The sequence below is a fragment of the Ciconia boyciana genome, chromosome 16 (genome assembly GCF_034638445.1).
Source record: "Ciconia boyciana chromosome 16, ASM3463844v1, whole genome shotgun sequence".
In the NCBI taxonomy this organism is placed as follows: Eukaryota; Metazoa; Chordata; class Aves; order Ciconiiformes; family Ciconiidae; genus Ciconia; species Ciconia boyciana.
Window position 1 is genome coordinate 14,560,445 of NC_132949.1, and position 22,247 is coordinate 14,582,691.

The 22,247-nt window shown below is 56.8% G+C and overlaps 2 non-coding genes across 2 annotated transcripts; both read left to right on the top strand.

The window, feature by feature from the left end:
• The first annotated feature begins 4,175 nt into the window (after positions 1 to 4,175).
• On the top strand, positions 4,176 to 4,257 carry TRNAS-GCU (transfer RNA serine (anticodon GCU)). Its single transcript has one exon. It is a non-coding gene; the product is annotated as a tRNA-Ser (tRNA).
• An 11,290-nt stretch (positions 4,258 to 15,547) lies between these two features.
• TRNAS-GCU (transfer RNA serine (anticodon GCU)) lies at positions 15,548 to 15,628 on the top strand. The gene has a single exon. It is a non-coding gene; the product is annotated as a tRNA-Ser (tRNA).
• Positions 15,629 to 22,247: the final 6,619 nt, after the last annotated feature.

The following is a 22,247-nucleotide window of genomic DNA, read 5'->3' on the forward strand; positions in this document are numbered from 1 at the left end:
GGGTGCCCACAGCAATCTGCGCAGGGGAAGCTGCCAGCAGGAACCAACCCCGAGGGAAACTCCCCAGATGGCATGACCTGCCCTATGGCTGCTCTGTTCCCGGCCAGTGCACTAATGGCTGAGCGCTCAAACTCCTGATGTACAGCCTTGCTGCTCCTCCCTCTCTGCTCTCCCTTCTGGCAATTGAGAGGTCGTGCAAAGAGGAGCAGACGCCAGGACAGACACTCTGCTCCTCACGTAGCCTCCTTTGCCACCAGGCAGGAGCATGACACAGCCCATCACAGCTCCGCTACAGCAGGCAGTGACTACCATCGCTGGGCTACTCTCCTCCTTGGCCTGCCATCCTGCCCCGCTGCTGGATGCGGGAAGGGTGGGGAGGCATTCCTCTACTGCATGAGGAGCCCGGCCTTTGCTGCGCCTGAGCAAAGCTGAGGCAGCGGGAGAGGGCACGTGCATCCACCTGCCTCAGCAGGCATGTGGTAACACCTGAGGGCAGGAAGCGGACAGCACAGGCCCATCCTTGCTCCGCAAGATGCCTTCTGCTTTGAACTGCAGCCACAAGAGGACATGTCCTTCCCAGGCCTGGCAAGGCAACCAAAAGTGAAAAGCACCCTCGGGCAAATGCTATGAGTTTACTCCTCAGCCACTTTGACCTTGCACCCTTGGGGCTGACTACCCACTTTGAGCATGAGAATTCTGAGAATGAGCATTGACAGATTTCCACAGAACGAGACCTTGTTTTTCCTCTCTTCCCCTTTTTTCCTTTGTTTTGAGGCCCCCACAGAGCTACCTGGCCACCTCTAGGAATGGTCCCAGTGCCCCCATCCCTTCACACAGTGGTGCTTCTCTGCATCTCCCATCTCCTTCTTTGTCCTTCACCTTCCAACCACCTCTGGGGGTCTGAGTCCCCTCCTCTTCGTGTCTCTCAGCCGGACAGGCATCCAGCCGGGGCTTGGCTGATTGCTGAGTCCTTCCATGGCCCTGTGGGGCCTGGTGTTTCTCAAGGTCAGCCTCAGCCCTTCAACAGGAGGCCCACGTGAGTGGCCTTCATCAGGAGTGCTCCACAGCTGAAGGCCTGACTGAGCGTGGTAGTCACGTGCCCAACAAAGATGTGCACAAGCCACACACAGGGCCTGGAGCTAAGGAAACCCTTTCCTGGGAACTGGCATGGGACCCCAAATGACCGCTGCTTTGAGGAGCCAGCATCTAATGAATCACTGTGCTCTCACCCAACAGGGAAATGCAAGCCAGACCTTTCAGATGAAAGAGACAAGTTCTTCATCTCTTGGCTGTGCTTTGCAAGCCTCAAATTGCTCTTTGTTGACGTGCTTCACAAAGAAGGTGTGTTCCAGGTCTCCTGAGGCGCCGGCTCACCATATAAAAAGCCCGTGCCACTCCAGGCCCTTCCATCCATATCTCTTCCCTTGCTCTCCACGGTGAACTTGGTAAGTCTGAACTCACTCCTTCTCTTCCTGCTGGGAGGATTTCTGGCAGGGGGACTGCTTCCCTTCTGCGCGTGGTCCTTCTGATACGTGGTCCAGGCTTGAAAATACACTGTGCTTCCCTCTTCTGGGAGGTGAGGTGGTGAGGGAAGAGGGAAGGCTTTGTTCCCTTCCGAGAGGGAGTCAGTTCGGCTCCTCTGGAGCAGTGGCTCTGCTGAAGTCTGAGGCTGGACGACCAGTACCGTCTAACCGGACACGACGTGCTTCCCCCCATCCGTAGTGCAGCAACCTGCCTTGGTCACTCTTGGCACAGAAAGGAACTTGCCAGGGAGATCTGACCTGACCCAGGCACTGCCCGTTCTCAGAGGAGCCAAGCTGGAGGTCTGAAAGGGCCCGACAGCTGATGCCCTCTGCTCCCTCCCGGTCTTGCAGGGTCGCCTCCCTCCACAAGACATGGCGTGCTACAGCCCCTGCCTGCCAGCTGCCTGCGGCCCAACCCCGCTTGCCAACAGCTGCAACGAGCCCTGCGTCATCCGGTGCGCCGACTCCAGCGTTGCCATCCAGCCCTCGCCGGTCCTGGTGACCCTGCCGGGCCCAATCCTCAGCTCCTTCCCTCAGAGCACAGCCGTGGGATCCACCGCGTCGGCTGCCGTGGGGAGCTCTCTCAGCGCTGCCAGTGTGCCCATCGCTTCTGGGGGCTCCCTGGGGCTGGGGGCTTTGGGTGGTCCGGTCTGGGTCGTGGGCTCTGCGGGCCTCTGGGACGGGGCAATCTCTTATGCTGAAGGCCATATATTGCCTCCCGTGGCTGAGCACCAGGAGCCTCCAGGAAAGCCCTGGAGCCAGCCCTGAGAGCGCGGCCATGGTCTGCCTGGAGGAAGGGGCCTGCGCTGGCCTTCCGTCTCTTCCCAAGGAAGCCTCTCTCTTTCCCCCTCTTGCTCTGCTTTGCCTCACGCTCCCCACCAAATAGCTCCTCCTTCCTTCCGTAGCAATGGCTCTAGGAGATACACGACTGCCAGAGCCTTGAAGGGGAATTGGATAAGAAGCATCCCTGGCGTGGAGGTTTTCCTTCAGATGGCAGCACTTCTCTGAGCTTTACTCAGCCTCCAAAATGCATTGCTCAATCTCTCGCCTTTTCCATTGTCCTTTGATTTTCTCATTAAAGACACTGGGCATCAGCTTTGCAAGAGAGTCATGTTTCATTCTCCCCTCTTCTCCAATCCCAGCCAGCTGAGTGTCCAAAAGAGTTCCTCGCTTGCTAAAACTAGGGCTTTCTCCCTAGTTCCTGGCTTTGAGAGAGCCTCGTCTTTCGCCCCTGACATCCCATAGCAATGGAGACAAGGCCAGCTTGGGGTGAGAGCTCTTGTGGAAGGAGCCCCATTACTCGTCGGCACGCCCCGAAAGCCACAAAACACAGAATGAAGGAAGCCCCTATTTTCTGTTGAATGTCCCTGTGCTGCATTGATTACAGCAGGGGCTCAACCAAATGCTGCATTAATGAGAGCCAATGATGGGCGTGGCTACTTTCCTAGGAAAGTCTTTGTTAAGAACCCAGAAAGTGAATCCCAGGAACTTTTCATATCCACAACGGGAGCGCCAGCAGTCGGGGGAAGCAGCTCGGCACAGCATGGCATTTCCCAGGCCTGGCCTCCCTCCTGCCATGGGCTCCTGCCCTGGAGGCCATCCTGAATCTGTCAGTTCTCCTTGTTCACATGTCTCCGCAATTGCGGGCCCACGGGGTGGGCTGGGGCTAGGAGAAACTACTTGGGGTGACCAGGGTGCAAGTGGTTCTGGCCCCAGCCCCCAAGGCTGTGCACTGCTCCCCTTTGTCCAGGACAGGAATTAACCAGGCGGAGGAGAAAGAGAGGCTGCCAGGGCCCTGCCATCGGTGTCCATCCCACGGTGCGCAATCCCGTACCCACCTTTCTGTTATCCAGCAGGGGCAGCAAGCCTGGCCTCGGCACCATTTCCCCCAGCTCAAGGTCTGACCTTCAAGGCACAGAGAGGTCTGGGCTCAGTTGTTTCAACTCTCTGCAGCACTGGAGCTCTGGCAGGTAAGAGGAGCTGTGTGCAGTGGGGCTGGTGTCCCTCAGCTCCCTCTTCATTCCTGACTGTTAGCTGTGCTGGGAGAGAAGCAGCCTGTGATGAGATCCTGGGTGAGCGCCGGGGGAACAGCACAGAGGTGCCATGGCCAAGCCTGAGGCACGTGCTCTGTCCTGGTGAAAAGTCCACCAGTCAAGTGTGAGTGACTCCTGTCCATATGAGCTGGTGGTATCCTTCCAGAATGTGAGGGGAAGGTGGCTGGTGACAAATTAATCTCAAAGTCAGGCTCACGTCTTTTGGAGGTGCTGGGCTGCTCTGCGGTCACTCTCTGGTGTTCCTTCCCGGGAAGGAGCGTGGGGCTCTGCTGTTCAGTCGGTTTCTGATGTGAACGCCGAGACCTATTTCCCAAAGTCCCCGGAGCTCAGCCCAGCTGTCAGGAGAGTGGACCAGTCCCAAAAGGCAAAAGCTGGAGGCTGGCTCCTCTCTCCCATGTCAAAGAGTATAAAAAGCTGTAGGCATCAGAAGCAGCACCTGGAGTTGGAGCTGGAGCTGGAGTTGGAGCTGGAGCTGGAGTTGGAACTGGAGCCGGAGCAGGAGCAGCAGCAGCAGCAGCAGCAGCAGCAGGAGCAGCAAGATGAGCAGCAGTGGCAGCAACAGCGGCAGCAGTGGCAGGAGCAGCAGTAGCCACATGCTGACGAGGTGGCCGAGTGGTGAAGGCGATGGACTGCTAATCCATTGTGCTCTGCACGCGTGGGTTCGAATCCCATCCTCGTCGGCCAGGCCAACGATGGTCAGAGTTTATGAGTTTCTGAGTGTGAGCAGCTCCATGTGTGCCCCCAAGTAAGCCTTTGTTTTGAGATGAGAGTTGCCTGAAAAGAACTTGCAAGGTTTTGAAGTGGCTCAGGACACACCTCAACCTCTTCTGTCTCCACATAGGCAAGAGGAACAAAAAGGGCAAGAAGGAAGATCCAGGGAACTCACAGGATGGTCAGCCTCTCCTCAACCCCTGGGAAGATGATAGAGCAAACCATCCTGGAAGCAGTTTCCAAACACAGGTACCACAGGAAAGCGGCTGGGAGTAGTAAGCATTTATGATTTCCAAAGGAGAAGTCATGCTTAACCAAGCTGGTAGCCTTCTGCAGTGAGGTGACGAGCTTGGCGGAGAAGGGAAGAGCAGTGGATGCTGTTTACCTTGCCTTCAGGAAGGCTCAACCAGCCGCGGAACGAAAAACAAAATACGCGTAAACCACTTTCTGTCACAGAACATTTCAAGCAAGATATTCTTTTATGGGAGGCATTGCTCTCGTCTCTTCACAGAATCTCCGAATCGTTGGGGTCGGAAGGGACCTCCTGAGATCCTTTAGTGCAAGCCAACTGCTCCAGCAGGGTCAACTTGAGCTGGTTGCTTAGGACATAGTCCAGTTGGTTTTGAGTATCTCCAGGGATGGAGACTCCACAACCTCTCTGCGCAACCTGGTCCACTGTGTCACACCCCTGACGGCAAGAAAGCGGTTTCTTGCCTTGAGATGGAATTTCAGGTGTTTTAATTTGTGCCCACTGCCTCTTGCGCTGGCAGTTGGTACTACTGAGAAGAGGCTGGCTCCCTCTTCCTTCCCTGCCATCAGGTATGGGAAGAACCCCAGCTCTCACAGCCTCCCCTCATATTTCAGACACACTAAGCCCTTAACCAGGCCTCTTGCTCTCCCCACCCTGCTCTCCTCTGGACGTGCTGCCCAGTACTTTTGCACTTCCAAGGATGCCTCGTGGCTCACGGCGATCAGCACCTGCGAGCAGCGTGCCTGGACACAGCAGCATGCAAACAAGATGAGAGAAGAAGAGACTGGGGTTTGGCCAAGGGGCTCAGAGCTCACAATGCTGCTGACCCCACCCCCCTACCCACCTCCCCGCCAGCCTCGCATATCCCTAAGGCCTGCGAGCCAGGTAGAGGGGACCACTGCCCCCACTGCCAGCCCACTTGGGTCTGAATCCAGAGGGAGAGGCCGTGGGAGACGAGAAAGGGGCCGCCTGCTGTGGAGAGGTCAGCTTCTTCATTAGCACCTTAATCTCCCTGGCCAGCCTCAGGGAAGAGAAGAAGAGCAGAACGCTTTCTCATCGACAAGCGAGCCTGGCGGTTTGGACGGCCCAGAAGGATCCCTTTCTGTTCGGTGGCTGCTGAACCCAGCAGCCCAGCAGAGCTCAGGCTGCCACAGCTCCATGCCCCCAGGCCCGGCCAGCAGCCAGGCTGAGCGTGCCTCCCACGAGGCACACACACACAGATCCATGCATACAACCCCGATACACATGGCCGACCACACCCATCCAAGCCAGGCAGAAACACTCAGCACTCAACAATGGGCACCGAGAGCCTCGTCCAGGTCCCCTTCCTGGCTGATGACAAGGAAGGTCTGTGAGTGGGAAAATACTACACACCTGTACAACGTGGATCCCTCCATCAGCTGGGCTGAGACTGTAGCCCCTCTACCCTGTAGCTGGTGCCTGGCTCCAGTTGGCCTGGACACCCTGGTCCTTCTGGTAGCCAGCTCCTCCGGTTCTCTCGCCCCTAGAGGCTCGCACACAGACACAAACAGGCCCTATGGGGTCTCTGGCAGTTGGCCAGGACCCTCTGGTGCCTCCTGTAGCCTACTCCTTCTGTGACCTCACCCTTAGAGGCACACGCCCATACGTGGCTCCCAAGCGGCTCTACCCACTCGCTGCAGCATCTGGCTTGATACTCGAGAGCAATCACACACTGACTTGCAGACCCTCACACGCTCCACTTGCTGGCACGTTATTTCCACTCACCCCGGTCTGTCCAGGTGCCGGCACCCCAGACAAACAGTCCCAATGACCTCTGGTCCCACTCCAGTGACTGGCACCACCCAGACAGGAACCACGGCGACCTGTGGTTTGACTCCAGTTGCTGGCCCCTAGGCTTCCATACACACACATACGCACAGAATAGAGAGCCCCTCACCAGGGAGAAGAGTTAGGAATAGAACTTAAGAAGAACACAGGACAGGCTGCGCTGATCCGAAGCAGGGCATGGCCAGGCAAGCATCCCGAACAGCAACCAATTCTTGAGTGACAGCCATGTTGTCCCATCTTCCCTCTAGTTTTCTCACGTTTCTTCCTCCCAGGACCACCCTGAACCCTCCCTTCCCCCACCTCTGCTTCCTCTCCCCAAACATTCCATACCGAGTCTCCTGCTGTCCTATCATGCTCTTCCCCTGCGCTCATCACAGTTTTCCAGTACTTAAAGGCCACTACAAAGAGGACGGAGACTCTCTCTTAACAAAGAGCCACATGGAGAGGACAGGGAGCAACTGGGAGAGCTTTTACCTTGATATAAGAAAGACATCTTCTACAGTGAGAACAATCATTCACTGCAACAGCCTCCCCAGGGACGTGGTAGAGTCCCCATGACTGGGAGGTTTTCAAGATGCGCTTGGACAGGGTGCTAGATAATCTCATCTAGGCTCCCTTTCCCACAAAAGCTTGGACCAGATGATCTTTGGAGGTCCCTGCCACTCGGGCGATTCTCTGATTCTATCAATATTCGGGCTTCCTTCATTCTGTGTTTTGTGGCTTTCGAGGGGTGCCGATGAGTAATGGGGCTCCTTCCACAAGAGCTCTCACCCCAAGCTGGCCTTGTCTCCATTGCTATGGGATGTCAGGGGCGAAAGACGAGGCTCTCTCAAAGCCAGGAACTAGGGAGAAAGCCCTAGTTTTAGCAAGCGAGGAACTCTTTGGACGCTCAGCTGGCTGGGATTGGAGAAGAGGGGAGAATGAAACATGACTCTCTTGCAAAGCTGATGCCCAATGTCTTTAATGAGAAAATCAAGGCACAATGGAAAAGGCGAGAGATTGAGCAATGCATTTTGGAGGCTGAGTAAAGCTCAGAGAAGTGCTGCCATCTGAAGGAAAACCTCCACGCCAGGGATGCTTCTTTTCCAATTCCCCTTCAAGGCTCTGGCAGTCGTGTATCTCCTAGAGCCATTGCTACGGAAGGAAGGAGGAGCTATTTGGTGGGGAGCGTGAGGCAAAGCAGAGCAAGAGGGGAAAGAGAGAGGCTTCCTTGGGAAGAGACGGAAGGCCAGCGCAGGCCCCTTCCTCCAGGCAGTGGGAGCGGTGGGAGCTGGGGTCCTCTGCGGATCATGGCCACGCTCTCAGGGCTGGCTCCAGGGCTTTCCTCGAGGCTCCCGGTGCTCAGCCACGGGAAGGCAATATACGGCCTTCAGCATAAGAGATTGCCCCGTCCCAGAGGCCCGCAGAGCCCACGACCCAGACCGGACCACCCAAAGCCCCCCAGCCCCAGGGAGCCCCCAGAAGCGATGGGCACACTGGCAGCGCTGAGAGAGCTCCCCACGGCAGCCGACGCGGTGGATCCCACGGCTGTGCTCTGAGGGAAGGAGCTGAGGATTGGGCCCGGCAGCGTCACCAGGACCGGCGAGGGCTGGATGGCAACGCTGGAGTCGGCGCACCGGATGACGCAGGGCTCGTTGCAGCTGTTGGCAAGCGGGGTTGGGCCGCAGGCAGCTGGCAGGCACGGGCTGTAGCACGCCATGTCTCGCGGAGGGAGGAGACCCTGCAAGACCGGGAGGGAGCAGAGGGCATCAGCTGTCAGGCCCTTTCAGACCTCCAGCTTGGCTCCTCTGAGAACAGGCAGTGCCTGGGAGCTCAGCGGAGAGAGAAGTGGCATGGGGCACGAGTCAAGACAGCTGTGTCCGGCAGGAGGGCTCACAATGTTCTTGGCAGAACACCACAATGCAGCCTCCTCTCCACTGCCTTAACCTCCCTACTGCCTGGTCACAGCCTGCCGTAACTGAAGACCTCTTCTCTCACCCACCTGGGATGTCTCACCCACAAGGAGCCGGGCTCATCTGGCCGGAGTTACTTGCAACGCCCCATGAAATGCAGGGTCCCACTTGGTAAACATTCTCAAAGGCAGAAGCAGTGGCATGGCCCAACAGTAGATGGACCGCCAGTGTCTGCAGAGAGGGGGTTTCTGGGACTGTTGTGGGCCTGTGGTGGTTATTTGTTTGCAACTGAAGGGTGATCCGAGAGGGTCTGCCCAAACGCAAGGAAGCTCCCCTGTCCAAGTCAAGCTCCTTCGCAGCCTATACCTCAGCCTATACCTCAGCCAGCCTTGCCACTCCCAGGCACGCCTGCCCCATGGAGGCACTCTGCTGCCTCCAGTTGCTCCATTACCAAGGGCTACGAGGTCTGCAGGCTACGAGGATATTTCACAACAACCCTTCTGCTCAGCCTTGAAGGCTTGCTAGGGAAGGTGCCGCAGAGGGAGTCCTCAGTAAGTCCCCTCCCAGTATGAGGAAATGGATGCCAGGTTTTCAGACGGGTTGAGCATAGCCTTGATGCTGTGGCCTTAGTCAGGGAAAGATTTTTGACTGCAGACCAAGAGGCTCCCTCTTCTTGGCATCAGGCTGTGTACTTCCTGATCATCAGCCCTTGTACCAGCATCGATTTGTTCACTCAGCCAGATGGGTCTCCTTCTTCCCCCACCCCCGCCCTCGAGACCCCTGGTCTTGTCCAGGGCAGGCTCCTCTCACCCACTTCTCTCAGGAGGGGACATGTCTGAGTAAACGCAACAGGGTGCCTGAAGACAGCAGCCACTATGGAAGAAGATGTCTATGGTGGGACAAGCTCTCCTGAGGAAGCTCCTCGTCATGCCCATAATGCAAAAGGAGCATTGCTAAACTGCGGATGACGGAGGAAGTGCCCAGGTGATGGTTAGAGAGTGCTGGCCGTACGTCCTGCGCCTTGGAAAGAACCACAGCTGGCAAAGAAACCAACCAATGCCCTGTTTCACATCCTAGACTGTTCACCCAGGATGAGGGAGGCAAAATGCATGCAGCCCTCTCCACAAAAACTGTCCTGCCAACTGAGGAGACAAGAGGCAAAATGAACTGAGACTTACCACCTTCACAGAGCGGAGGAAGGCACGAGGAGAGGATGGAGGAGCTGGGAGCTGGGCACGCTTTTATACTGTGGCCCAGAGCCCCAGGGGAGCTGAAAAATGACACAAACATGAAGCATGTTGAGAAACAGCAATTTTGGCTTCTCAAAGCTCTGCTGGTCGACGAAAGACATGCCTCCTTTGCCAGAAATGCTTGGCTCCCTTTTCATCCTGGGCAGCACTGAAGTGATTTGGTTGATAGCAATTATGTTTCTTCCCCAGACCAACGCTCGTTGGAGGTCTCATGCCAGTTGCTGGTGAAGCCTTGCAGCAGATTCAGGCCAGGAGTAGGTGTTGTGCGCGTCCTGCCCTTCCTGGGGAACATGGCCACCACTTACTTAGGACTTTGCCTGTGGAGCACGCCTGAAGGCCGCTCAGAAGGGTCTCTCTTTGGCGGGCTGAGGCCGACCCTGAGCAATACCTGTGCCTGCTCAGAGCCCAGCCAAGCTTCTGCAGGATGGCTGTTCTGCTGAGGGACAGAGAACGGAGGAGACTCAGATCCCCAGGCTGATTGGAAGGTGGTCGTCAAACAAGGCCCTCCTGCGATCTGGAGAGAAACCCCGCTGTGTACAGGGACGGGGACACAGGCCATTGCTGGAGAGGATCAGGCTTCTCGGTGGCAGATCTCTGCTCCCCAAGGCCTCGGTGAGGCACACACTTTCCAGCCATGCAAAGGGAGCCCAGCAGTTCAGCTGTTGCTTCGGTCAGGAAAGGCCAGAGTGTTTTCTTTGGGAACTGCACAGCCCTTGCCTTGCCTGCCAGGACTTTACTCATTACTGTCCCGAGGAGAAGCAAAGGCTCAACGTGGCCCTGGACAGCGATGAAGGAGCCTGCTGACTCATGCCCGAAAGTGAGCCATCACCAAGTGGACCCGTCTGCTTTGGCACAGTCTTCCCAAACAACACTCACCTTTGCATCATGGCCGGGTGGCTTGTTCAGGTCACTGACCCAGAGGGTCTGGCTTGTTTTCCCTGCCTCAGGGATGGATTGGCACATTCAGGGCCCTTGAATTGCGAGGTGGCACCAGCAGACCACCTGGGAGTCACCAAAAAGTGCTGAGGCACTATGAGACACCTCAGCTCCACCTTGGTGCGAATCATCCAGGCACTGGCATCAGGGGCTCTGGGGAAAGGGATTCAGGCGTGCAGAGGACCCTAGGCGCAACCTCATGTCCCCATTCCTGCAGAAATGCAGGTTTTGTACAGTGTTGTCATGGCTGTTAGCGTCTTGCCCAACCACTTGGTGACTCCTTGAAATCCTGTCAGGCTCCTTGGTGAAACAGCAGCCAAAAGAGGACAGCACGGACATGCCCTGACGTTCCCACTCCCGGACGTTTGTGGAGCGCAGACCAAATCAAGGAAAGTTGCCAACACGATGTGTCCAGGGCCTGGGGAGCCTGCTTTTTGACAGGCCGGTGTGACAGAGCACCGGACTGAGGCTGCAGCCACTGAGTGGCACCAGATGGTGCTCCCTGCTGCCGTGTGAGCCATGGTGGAGACTGTGCCGGTCTGGAAAGGTCTGGGGGAGCTCAAAGGCCAGGCGCGTGTCACCGGCCCTAAGAGCTGCCTGGGCTGTAGTGCCGTCCTGCCGGGACAGTCAACCCAGTGCCACAGCTCACGGCAGAAACGTGCTCACTCCGTACAGGCAGAAACAGGTCCCAGGAGTCACTACGGCACCAGGCTGGGAGGCAGCCACCCGTGCCTCTTTTCCAGGTGCAACTGGAAGTGCACTGACAAAGCAGCCAGTGAGGCACCCTCCTGAAAGGCTCTGAGGCTCTGAGAGGAATTTGCGAGGCACTCGAGCCCCAGCGTGTCCCCAGCTGAAGGGCAGGGAAGTGGCTGCCCATCTCTTCCAGCCCCCAAAGCCCTGAGATGTGGCCTTTGCGACGTGGCCCAGCCCCGCAGAAGAGGCGCGGGGTGCCCACAGCAATCTGCGCAGGGGAAGCTGCCAGCAGGAACCAACCCCGAGGAAACTCCCCAGATGGCATGACCTGCCCTATGGCTGCTCTGTTCCCGGCCAGTGCACTAATGGCTGAGCGCTCAAACTCCTGATGTACAGCCTTGCTGCTCCTCCCTCTCTGCTCTCCCTTCTGGCAATTGAGAGGTCGTGCAAAGAGGAGCAGACGCCAGGACAGACACTCTGCTCCTCACGTAGCCTCCTTTGCCACCAGGCAGGAGCATGACACAGCCCATCACAGCTCCGCTACAGCAGGCAGTGACTACCATCGCTGGGCTACTCTCCTCCTTGGCCTGCCATCCTGCCCCGCTGCTGGATGCGGGAAGGGTGGGGAGGCATTCCTCTACTGCATGAGGAGCCCGGCCTTTGCTGCGCCTGAGCAAAGCTGAGGCAGCGGGAGAGGGCACGTGCATCCACCTGCCTCAGCAGGCATGTGGTAACACCTGAGGGCAGGAAGCGGACAGCACAGGCCCATCCTTGCTCCGCAAGATGCCTTCTGCTTTGAACTGCAGCCACAAGAGGACATGTCCTTCCCAGGCCTGGCAAGGCAACCAAAAGTGAAAAGCACCCTCGGGCAAATGCTATGAGTTTACTCCTCAGCCACTTTGACCTTGCACCCTTGGGGCTGACTACCCACTTTGAGCATGAGAATTCTGAGAATGAGCATTGACAGATTTCCACAGAACAGAGACCTTGTTTTTCCTCTCTTCCCCTTTTTTCCTTTGTTTTGAGGCCCCCACAGAGCTACCTGGCCACCTCTAGGAATGGTCCCAGTGCCCCCATCCCTTCACACAGTGGTGCTTCTCTGCATCTCCCATCTCCTTCTTTGTCCTTCACCTTCCAACCACCTCTGGGGTCTGAGTCCCCTCCTCTTCGTGTCTCTCAGCCGGACAGGCATCCAGCCAGGGCTTGGCTGATTGCTGAGTCCTTCCATGGCCCTGTGGGGCCTGGTGTTTCTCAAGGTCAGCCTCAGCCCTTCAACAGGAGGCCCACGTGAGTGGCCTTCATCAGGAGTGCTCCACAGCTGAAGGCCTGACTGAGCGTGGTAGTCACGTGCCCAACAAAGATGTGCACAAGCCACACACAGGGCCTGGAGCTAAGGAAACCCTTTCCTGGGAACTGGCATGGGACCCCAAATGACCGCTGCTTTGAGGAGCCAGCATCTAATGAATCACTGTGCTCTCACCCAACAGGGAAATGCAAGCCAGACCTTTCAGATGAAAGAGACAAGTTCTTCATCTCTTGGCTGTGCTTTGCAAGCCTCAAATTGCTCTTTGTTGACGTGCTTCACAAAGAAGGTGTGTTCCAGGTCTCCTGAGGCGCCGGCTCACCATATAAAAGCCCGTGCCACTCCAGGCCCTTCCATCCATATCTCTTCCCTTGCTCTCCACGGTGAACTTGGTAAGTCTGAACTCACTCCTTCTCTTCCTGCTGGGAGGATTTCTGGCAGGGGGACTGCTTCCCTTCTGCGCGTGGTCCTTCTGATACGTGGTCCAGGCTTGAAAATACACTGTGCTTCCCTCTTCTGGGAGGTGAGGTGGTGAGGGAAGAGGGAAGGCTTTGTTCCCTTCCGAGAGGGAGTCAGTTCAGCTCCTCTGGAGCAGTGGCTCTGCTGAAGTCTGAGGCTGGACTGACCAGTACCGTCTAACCGGACACGACGTGCTTCCCCCATCCGTAGTGCAGCAACCTGCCTTGGTCACTCTTGGCACAGAAAGGAACTTGCCAGGGAGATCTGACCTGACCCAGGCACTGCCCGTTCTCAGAGGAGCCAAGCTGGAGGTCTGAAAGGGCCCGACAGCTGATGCCCTCTGCTCCCTCCCGGTCTTGCAGGGTCTCCTCCCTCCACGAGACATGGCGTGCTACAGCCCGTGCCTGCCAGCTGCCTGCGGCTCCAGCCCCGCTTGCCAACAGCTGCAACGAGCCCTGCGTCATCCGGTGCGCCGACTCCAGCGTTGCCATCCAGCCCTCGCCGGTCCTGGTGACCCTGCCGGGCCCAATCCTCAGCTCCTTCCCTCAGAGCACAGCCGTGGGATCCACCGCGTCGGCTGCCGTGGGGAGCTCTCTCAGCGCTGCCAGTGTGCCCATCGCTTCTGGGGGCTCCCTGGGGCTGGGGGCTTTGGGTGGTCCGGTCTGGGTCGTGGGCTCTGCGGGCCTCTGGGACGGGGCAATCTCTTATGCTGAAGGCCATATATTGCCTCCCCGTGGCTGAGCACCAGGAGCCTCCAGGAAAGCCCTGGAGCCAGCCCTGAGAGCGCGGCCATGGTCTGCCTGGAGGAAGGGGCCTGCGCTGGCCTTCCGTCTCTTCCCAAGGAAGCCTCTCTCTTTCCCCCTCTTGCTCTGCTTTGCCTCACGCTCCCCACCAAATAGCTCCTCCTTCCTTCCGTAGCAATGGCTCTAGGAGATACACGACTGCCAGAGCCTTGAAAGAAATTTCGACAAGAAGCATCCCTGGCGTGGAGGTTTTCCTTCAGATGGCAGCACTTCTCTGAGCTTTACTCAGCCTCCAAAATGCATTGCTCAATCTCTCGCCTTTTCCATTGTCCTTTGATTTTCTCATTAAAGACACTGGGCATCAGCTTTGCAAGAGAGTCATGTTTCATTCTCCCCTCTTCTCCAATCCCAGCCAGCTGAGTGTCCAAAAGAGTTCCTCGCTTGCTAAAACTAGGGCTTTCTCCCTAGTTCCTGGCTTTGAGAGAGCCTCGTCTTTCGCCCCTGACATCCCATAGCAATGGAGACAAGGCCAGCTTGGGGTGAGAGCTCTTGTGGAAGGAGCCCCATTACTCGTCGGCACGCCCCGAAAGCCACAAAACACAGAATGAAGGAAGCCCCTATTTTCTGTTGAATGTCCCTGTGCTGCATTGATTACAGCAGGGGCTCAACCAAATGCTGCATTAATGAGAGCCAATGATGGGCGTGGCTACTTTCCTAGGAAAGTCTTTGTTAAGAACCCAGAAAGTGAATCCCAGGAACTTTTCATATCCACAACGGGGAGCGCCAGCAGTCGGGGAAGCAGCTCGGCACAGCATGGCATTTCCCAGGCCTGGCCTCCCCTCCTGCCATGGGCTCCTGCCCTGGAGGCCATCCTGAATCTGTCAGTTCTCCTTGTTCACATGTCTCCGCAATTGCGGGCCCACGGGAGTGGGCTGGGGCTAGGAGAAACTACTTGGGGTGACCAGGGTGCAAGTGGTTCTGGCCCCAGCCCCCAAGGCTGTGCACTGCTCCCCTTTGTCCAGGACAGGAATTAACCAGGCGGAGGAGAAAGAGAGGCTGCCAGGGCCCTGCCATCGGTGTCCATCCCACGGTGCGCAATCCCGTACCCACCTTTCTGTTATCCAGCAGGGGCAGCAAGCCTGGCCTCGGCACCATTTCCCCCAGCTCAAGGTCTGACCTTCAAGGCACAGAGAGGTCTGGGCTCAGTTGTTTCAACTCTCTGCAGCACTGGAGCTCTGGCAGGTAAAAGAGGAGCTGTGTGCAGTGGGGCTGGTGTCCCTCAGCTCCCTCTTCATTCCTGACTGTTAGCTGTGCTGGGAGAGAAGCAGCCTGTGATGAGATCCTGGGTGAGCGCCGGAGGGAACAGCACAGAGGTGCCATGGCCAAGCCTGAGGCACGTGCTCTGTCCTGGTGAAAAGTCCACCAGTCAAGTGTGAGTGACTCCTGTCCATATGAGCTGGTGGTATCCTTCCAGAATGTGAGGGGAAGGTGGCTGGTGACAAATTAATCTCAAAGTCAGGCTCACGTCTTTTGGAGGTGCTGGGCTGCTCTGCGGTCACTCTCTGGTGTTCCTTCCCGGGAAGGAGCGTGGGGCTCTGCTGTTCAGTCGGTTTCTGATGTGAACGCCGAGACCTATTTCCCAAAGTCCCCGGAGCTCAGCCCAGCTGTCAGGAGAGTGGACCAGTCCCAAAAGGCAAAAGCTGGAGGCTGGCTCCTCTCTCCCATGTCAAAGAGTATAAAAAGCTGTAGGCATCAGAAGCAGCACCTGGAGTTGGAGCTGGAGCTGGAGTTGGAGCTGGAGCTGGAGTTGGAACTGGAGCCGGAGCAGGAGCAGCAGCAGCAGCAGCAGCAGCAGGAGCAGCAAGATGAGCAGCAGTGGCAGCAACAGCGGCAGCAGTGGCAGGAGCAGCAGTAGCCACATGCTGACGAGGTGGCCAGTGGTGAAGGCGATGGACTGCTAATCCATTGTGCTCTGCACGCGTGGGTTCGAATCCCATCCTCGTCAGCCAGGCCAACGATGGTCAGAGTTTATGAGTTTCTGAGTGTGAGCAGCTCCATGTGTGCCCCCAAGTAAGCCTTTGTTTTGAGATGAGAGTTGCCTGAAAAAGAACTTGCAAGGTTTTGAAGTGGCTCAGGACACACCTCAACCTCTTCTGTCTCCACATAGGCAAGAGGAACAAAAAGGGCAAGAAGGAAGATCCAGGGAACTCACAGGATGGTCAGCCTCTCCTCAACCCCTGGGAAGATGATAGAGCAAACCATCCTGGAAGCAGTTTCCAAACACAGGTACCACAGGAAAGCGGCTGGGAGTAGTAAGCATTTATGATTTCCAAAGGAGAAGTCATGCTTAACCAAGCTGGTAGCCTTCTGCAGTGAGGTGACGAGCTTGGCGGAGAAGGGAAGAGCAGTGGATGCTGTTTACCTTGCCTTCAGGAAGGCTCAACCAGCCGCGGAACGAAAAACAAAATACGCGTAAACCACTTTCTGTCACAGAACATTTCAAGCAAGATATTCTTTTATGGGAGGCATTGCTCTCGTCTCTTCACAGAATCTCCGAATCGTTGGGGTCGGAAGGGACCTCCTGAGATCCTTTAGTGCAAGCCAACTGCTCCAGCAGGAGTCAACTTGAGCTGGTTGCTTAGGACATAGTCCAGTTGGTTTGAGTATCTCCAGGGATGGAGACTCCACAACCTCTCTGCGCAACCTGGTCCACTGTGTCACACCCCTGACGGCAAGAAAGCGGTTTCTTGCCTTGAGATGGAATTTCAGGTGTTTTAATTTGTGCCCACTGCCTCTTGCGCTGGCAGTTGGTACTACTGAGAAGAGGCTGGCTCCCTCTTCCTTCCCTGCCATCAGGTATGGGAAGAACCCCAGCTCTCACAGCCTCCCCTCATATTTCAGACACACTAAGCCCTTAACCAGGCCTCTTGCTCTCCCCACCCTGCTCTCCTCTGGACGTGCTGCCCAGTACTTTGCACTTCCAAGGATGCCTCGTGGCTCACGGCGATCAGCACCTGCGAGCAGCGTGCCTGGACACAGCAGCATGCAAACAAGATGAGAGAAGAAGAGACTGGGGTTTGGCCAAGGGGCTCCAGAGCTCACAATGCTGCTGACCCCACCCCCTACCCACCTCCCCGCCAGCCTCGCATATCCCTAAGGCCTGCGAGCCAGGTAGAGGGACCACTGCCCCACTGCCAGCCCACTTGGGTCTGAATCCAGAGGGAGAGGCCGTGGGAGACGAGAAAGGGGCCGCCTGCTGTGGAGAGGTCAGCTTCTTCATTAGCACCTTAATCTCCCCTGGCCAGCCTCAGGGAAGAGAAGAAGAGCAGAACGCTTTCTCATCGACAAGCGAGCCTGGCGGTTTGGACGGCCCAGAAGGATCCCTTTCTGTTCGGTGGCTGCTGAACCCAGCAGCCCAGCAGAGCTCAGGCTGCCACAGCTCCATGCCCCCAGGCCCGGCCAGCAGCCAGGCTGAGCGTGCCTCCCACGAGGCACACACACACAGATCCATGCATACAACCCCGATACACATGGCCGACCACACCCATCAAGCCAGGCAGAAACACTCAGCACTCAACAATGGGCACCGAGAGCCTCGTCCAGGTCCCCTTCCTGGCTGATGACAAGGAAGGTCTGTGAGTGGGAAAATACTACACACCTGTACAACGTGGATCCCTCCATCAGCTGGGCTGAGACTGTAGCCCCTCTACCCTGTAGCTGGTGCCTGGCTCCAGTTGGCCTGGACACCCTGGTCCTTCTGGTAGCCAGCTCCTCCGGTTCTCTCGCCCCTAGAGGCTCGCACACAGACACAAACAGGCCCTATGGGGTCTCTGGCAGTTGGCCAGGACCCTCTGGTGCCTCCTGTAGCCTACTCCTTCTGTGACCTCACCCTTAGAGGCACACGCCCATACGTGGCTCCCAAGCGGCTCTACCCACTCGCTGCAGCATCTGGCTTGATACTCGAGAGCAATCACACACTGACTTGCAGACCCTCACACGCTCCACTTGCTGGCACGTTATTTCCACTCACCCCGGTCTGTCCGGGTGCCGGCACCCCAGACAAACAGTCCCAATGACCTCTGGTCCCACTCCAGTGACTGGCACCACCCAGACAGGAACCACGGCGACCTGTGGTTTGACTCCAGTTGCTGGCCCCTAGGCTTCCATACACACACATACGCACAGAATAGAGAGCCCCTCACCAGGGAGAAGAGTTAGGAATAGAACTTAAGAAGAACACAGGACAGGCTGCGCTGATCCGAAGCAGGGCATGGCCAGGCAAGCATCCCGAACAGCAACCAATTCTTGAGTGACAGCCATGTTGTCCCATCTTCCCTCTAGTTTTCTCACGTTTCTTCCTCCCAGGACCACCCTGAACCCTCCCTTCCCCCACCTCTGCTTCCTCTCCCCAAACATTCCATACCGAGTCTCCTGCTGTCCTATCATGCTCTTCCCCTGCGCTCATCACAGTTTTCCAGTACTTAAAGGCCACTACAAAGAGGACGGAGACTCTCTCTTAACAAAGAGCCACATGGAGAGGACAGGGAGCAACTGGGAGAGCTTTTACCTTGATATAAGAAAGACATCTTCTACAGTGAGAACAATCATTCACTGCAACAGCCTCCCCCAGGGACGTGGTAGAGTCCCCATGACTGGGAGGTTTTTCAAGATGCGCTTGGACAGGGTGCTAGATAATCTCATCTAGGCTCCCTTTCCCACAAAAGCTTGGACCAGATGATCTTTGGAGGTCCCTGCCACTCGGGCGATTCTCTGATTCTATCAATATTCGGGCTTCCTTCATTCTGTGTTTTGTGGCTTTCGAGGGTGCCGATGAGTAATGGGGCTCCTTCCACAAGAGCTCTCACCCCAAGCTGGCCTTGTCTCCATTGCTATGGGATGTCAGGGGCGAAAGACGAGGCTCTCTCAAAGCCAGGAACTAGGGAGAAAGCCCTAGTTTTAGCAAGCGAGGAACTCTTTTGGACGCTCAGCTGGCTGGGATTGGAGAAGAGGGAGAATGAAACATGACTCTCTTGCAAAGCTGATGCCCAATGTCTTTAATGAGAAAATCAAAGGACAATGGAAAAGGCGAGAGATTGAGCAATGCATTTTGGAGAGTCGGTAAAGCTCAGAGAAGTGCTGCCATCTGAAGGAAAACCTCCACGCCAGGGATGCTTCTTTCCAATTCCCCTTCAAGGCTCTGGCAGTCGTGTATCTCCTAGAGCCATTGCTACGGAAGGAAGGAGGAGCTATTTGGTGGGGAGCGTAAGGCAAAGCAGAGCAAGAGGGGGAAAGAGAGAGGCTTCCTTGGGAAGAGACGGAAGGCCAGCGCAGGCCCCTTCCTCCAGGCAGTGGGAGCGGTGGGAGCTGGGGTCCTCTGCGGATCATGGCCGCGCTCTCAGGAGCTGGCTCCAGGGCTTTCCTCGAGGCTCCCGGTGCTCAGCCACGGGGAAGGCAATATACGGCCTTCAGCATAAGAGATTGCCCCGTCCCAGAGGCCCGCAGAGCCCACGACCCAGACCGGACCACCCAAAGCCCCCCAGCCCCAGGGAGCCCCCAGAAGCGATGGGCACACTGGCAGCGCTGAGAGAGCTCCCCACGGCAGCCGACGCGGTGGATCCCACGGCTGTGCTCTGAGGGAAGGAGCTGAGGATTGGGCCCGGCAGCGTCACCAGGACCGGCGAGGGCTGGATGGCAACGCTGGAGTCGGCGCACCGGATGACGCAGGGCTCGTTGCAGCTGTTGGCAAGCGGGGTTGGGCCGCAGGCAGCTGGCAGGCACGGGCTGTAGCACGCCATGTCTCGCGGAGGGAGGAGACCCTGCAAGACCGGGAGGGAGCAGAGGGCATCAGCTGTCAGGCCCTTTCAGACCTCCAGCTTGGCTCCTCTGAGAACAGGCAGTGCCTGGGAGCTCAGCGGAGAGAGAAGTGGCATGGGGCACGAGTCAAGACAGCTGTGTCCGGCAGGAGGGCTCACAATGTTCTTGGCAGAACACCACAATGCAGCCTCCTCTCCACTGCCTTAACCTCCCTACTGCCTGGTCACAGCCTGCCGTAACTGAAGACCTCTTCTCTCACCCACCTGGGATGTCTCACCCACAAGGAGCCGGGCTCATCTGGCCGGAGTTACTTGCAACGCCCCCATGAAATGCAGGGTCCCACTTGGTAAACATTCTCAAAGGCAGAAGCAGTGGCATGGCCCAACAGTGGATGGACCGCCAGTGTCTGCAGAGAGGGTTTCTGGGACTGTTGTGGGCCTGTGGTGGTTATTTGTTTGCAACTGAAGGGTGATCCGAGAGGGTCTGCCCAAACGCAAGGAAGCTCCCCTGTCCAAGTCAAGCTCCTTCGCAGCCTATACCTCAGCCTATACCTCAGCCAGCCTTGCCACTCCCAGGCACGCCTGCCCCATGGAGAGCACTCTGCTGCCTCCAGTTGCTCCATTACCAAGGGCTACGAGGTCTGCAGGCTACGAGGATATTTCACAACAACCCTTCTGCTCAGCCTTGAAGGCTTGCTAGGGAAGGTGCCGCAGAGGGAGTCCTCAGTAAGTCCCCTCCCAGTATGAGGAAATGGATGCCAGGTTTTTCAGACGGGTTGAGCATAGCCTTGATGCTGTGGCCTTAGTCAGGGAAAGATTTTTGACTGCAGACCAAGAGGCTCCCTCTTCTTGGCATCAGGCTGTGTACTTCCTGATCATCAGCCCTTGTACCAGCATCGATTTGTTCACTCAGCCAGATGGGTCTCCTTCTTCCCCACCCCCGCCCTCGAGACCCTGGTCTTGTCCAGGGCAGAGCTCCTCTCACGCACTTCTCTCAGGAGGGGACATGTCTGAGTAAAACGCAACAGGGTGCCTGAAGACAGCAGCCACTATGGAAGAAGATGTCTATGGTGGGACAAGCTCTCCTGAGGAAGCTCCTCGTCATGCCCATAATGCAAAAGGAGCATTGCTAAACTGCGGATGACGGAGGAAGTGCCCAGGTGATGGTTAGAGAGTGCTGGCCACGTACGTCCTGCGCCTTGGAAAAGAACCACAGCTGGCAAAGAAACCAACCAATGCCCTGTTTCACATCCTAGACTGTTCACCCAGGATGAGGGAGGCAAAATGCATGCAGCCCTCTCCACAAAAACTGTCCTGCCAACCGAGGAGACAAGAGGCAAAATGAACTGAGACTTACCACCTTCACAGAGCGGAGGAAGGCACGAGGAGAGGATGGAGGAGCTGGGAGCTGGGCACGCTTTATACTGTGGCCCAGAGCCCCAGAGCTGAAAAATGACACAAACATGAAGCATGTTGAGAAACAGCAATTTTGGCTTCTCAAAGCTCTGCTGGTCGACGAAAGACATGCCTCCTTTGCCAGAAATGCTTGGCTCCCTTTTCATCCTGGGCAGCACTGAAGTGATTTGGTTGATAGCAATTATGTTTCTTCCCCAGACCAACGCTCGTTGGAGGTCTCATGCCAGTTGCTGGTGAAGCCTTGCAGCAGATTCAGGCCAGGAGTAGGTGTTGTGCGCGTCCTGCCCTTCCTGGGGAACATGGCCACCACTTACTTAGGACTTTGCCTGTGGAGCACGCCTGAAGGCCGCTCAGAAGGGTCTCTCTTTGGCGGGCTGAGGCCGACCCTGAGCAATACCTGTGCCTGCTCAGAGCCCAGCCAAGCTTCTGCAGGATGGCTGTTCTGCTGAGGACAGAGAACGGAGGAGACTCAGATCCCCAGGCTGATTGGAAGGTGGTCGTCAAACAAGGCCCTCCTGCGATCTGGAGAGAAACCCCGCTGTGTACAGGGACGGGGACACAGGCCATTGCTGGAGAGGATCAGGCTTCTCGGTGGCAGATCTCTGCTCCCCAAGGCCTCGGTGAGGCACACACTTTCCAGCCATGCAAAGGGAGCCCAGCAGTTCAGCTGTTGCTTCGGTCAGGAAAGGCCAGAGTGTTTTCTTTGGGAACTGCACAGCCCTTGCCTTGCCTGCCAGGACTTTACTCATTACTGTCGCGAGGAGAAGCAAAGGCTCAACGTGGCCCTGGACAGCGATGAAGGAGCCTGCTGTCTCATGCCCGAAAGTGAGCCATCACCAAGTGGACCCGTCTGCTTTGGCACAGTCTTCCCAAACAACACTCACCTTTGCATCATGGCCGGGTGGCTTGTTCAGGTCACTGACCCAGAGGGTCTGGCTTGTTTTCCTGCCTCAGGGATGGATTGGCACATTCAGTGGCCCTTGAACTGCGTAGGTGGCACCAGCAGACCACCTGGGAGTTTGCCACCAAAAGTGCTGAGGCACTATGAGACAATTCCTCAGCTCCACAGCTTGGTGCGAATCATCCAGGCACTGGCATCAGGGGCTCTGGGGGAAAGGGATTCAGGCGTGCAGTAGTGGACCCTAGGCGCAACCCTCATGTCCCCATTCCTGCAGAAATGCAGGTGCCTGCAGGTACAGTGTTGTCATGGCTGTTAAGCAAGTCTCTGCCCAACCACTTGGTGACTCCTCTGAAATCCTGTCAGGCTCCTTGGTAGAAACAGCAGCCAAAAAGAGGACAGCACTGGACATGCCCTGACAGTTCCCACTCCCGGACGTTTGTGGGAGCGCAGACCCAAATCAAGAGAAAGTTGCCAACACGATGTGTCCAGGGCCT